Below are 1791 nucleotides of genomic sequence, written 5' to 3' on the forward strand. Positions count from 1 at the left end.
TGTATGGAGTCGCCACCAATTTTTATGGGAAATTGGAACCGTTCGAATACCTCATGTCATGTCAAGACATAAAGTAATGACATGAACACTAAGCAATCGTTACCCTTAGCATTCTATGTCTAGAATGACTCTCGTGGATGCCAATGAACACGGGTGCTCACGGAGATCTGGAGTAAGGGGTGAGGGTACGTATTAGGAAGCTCTTTTGATCGAACACCTAATCCCGTCCGCCTCGATAGCGGCCTCTACTAATGATTAGGGAAGTTATTCGTACTTGATATATCGTCGGCTATATGCATGCAATGCAACATCCATAGATTAATCCTAACATGTGAGAATTAGGCTAAGTCGGTGAACAATTAATTAGCATACAATTGGGTCGAAGTAGGATTTAATGTTCATTTACATGTGAAAACATACAAATGATAAAAGAAATACAATAATTATGAATTACAATAATTACAACGGAATAGGCGATTTATGTCGAAAATACCTTTAAAATGGATAATTTGAGAAAAAGAATAAAAGAAAGAAGAAATAAATTAACGAACAGGAATTAGCGATATTACGGATAATAGTAGATTAATATGTAAGCTAATTAAACTAGGTCAAAGCAGAAACGGAATTCAGGGACAGAACTCATCCTGGAACAGGCGCAGCAGGACTGCGCCCTCTGGAAGAGGCGCAGCAGTTGCTGCGTCTGTTCCAAGGGTGAGTTCTGGCTGTGAAGCCGGAACTGCAAATCGTTAATGTTAATTGATAATTTTATGGATTGATTAAACTATGTACTCGGATGAAAGTGATTTAATGTATTATTTACATATAAAAGGGTCATAAAACGGTAAAACATGAATGATACGGAATTAAACAGATTAATTACAAGAAGGAACGATGTTAATGAATGAGTTCTCTATTAAAATTAATTAACTAACATTAGATATGATGACGAATATACAATGAATATGGATGCAAATATATCAATGACGAACCCCAGAAACCCAATATGAGCAAATTGAATTTCTAAAATCCGGATTTGAATATTAAATGACGAAAACCCGCAAATATTGATTATTTAGGATTTAAGTCGAATTTGAATAATGAAAACATGTTAATGATGAATGAATAAATTACATATGGTTATTAAACTATCATGCGAACGAATTAAAGAACAAATATATTAAAACAAATAAGAAAACACACGAATTACAGAAGACGAAGAAGAAGAAAAGAAACAGGAACTGCGGCAGCCTCACGAAGAGGCGCAGCAGGAACTGCGCTCCTTCGAAGAGGCGTAGCAGTTGCTGCGTCTTTTCTCGACGTCTGTCTACTGGAAATCCGCAAAACAGGTTTTAACGAAGGGTTTTAGAAATCGGTTTTAATGGTGTTTTCGACATAAATCTTACAATATGATGATTACAATAAATAAAATAAAATAAAAGAGGAATTTACACCCTCAGACTTACATGTTGACGAAACGAGAAGGACTAAGATATCGACTAGTGATGCTCGACGCGAATGCAAAGAGAGTGCCCTCGTGAGAGGAAAACGATTGAAATAAATTGATTAATTAGATTGATTATTGTGTAGTTGGTCAAATTGGTCGGTCATGCAACGGAGAGGCTGGTACCCGGAAAGATCCGAGCTTACGTGGTCGGAAGTCCAAGCACGTAGGCGCCAATTAGTAAGAACAAAGTCTAGAATGCAAAGGGAGAAGAGAAGGACGGACACTCGCGTGAGAAATATGAGGAACGAAGGCTCCTATTTATACTAAACACGCGGACGGAAATATGG

This window comes from Silene latifolia, chromosome 11, assembly GCF_048544455.1.
Source record: "Silene latifolia isolate original U9 population chromosome 11, ASM4854445v1, whole genome shotgun sequence".
In the NCBI taxonomy this organism is placed as follows: domain Eukaryota; kingdom Viridiplantae; phylum Streptophyta; class Magnoliopsida; order Caryophyllales; family Caryophyllaceae; genus Silene; species Silene latifolia.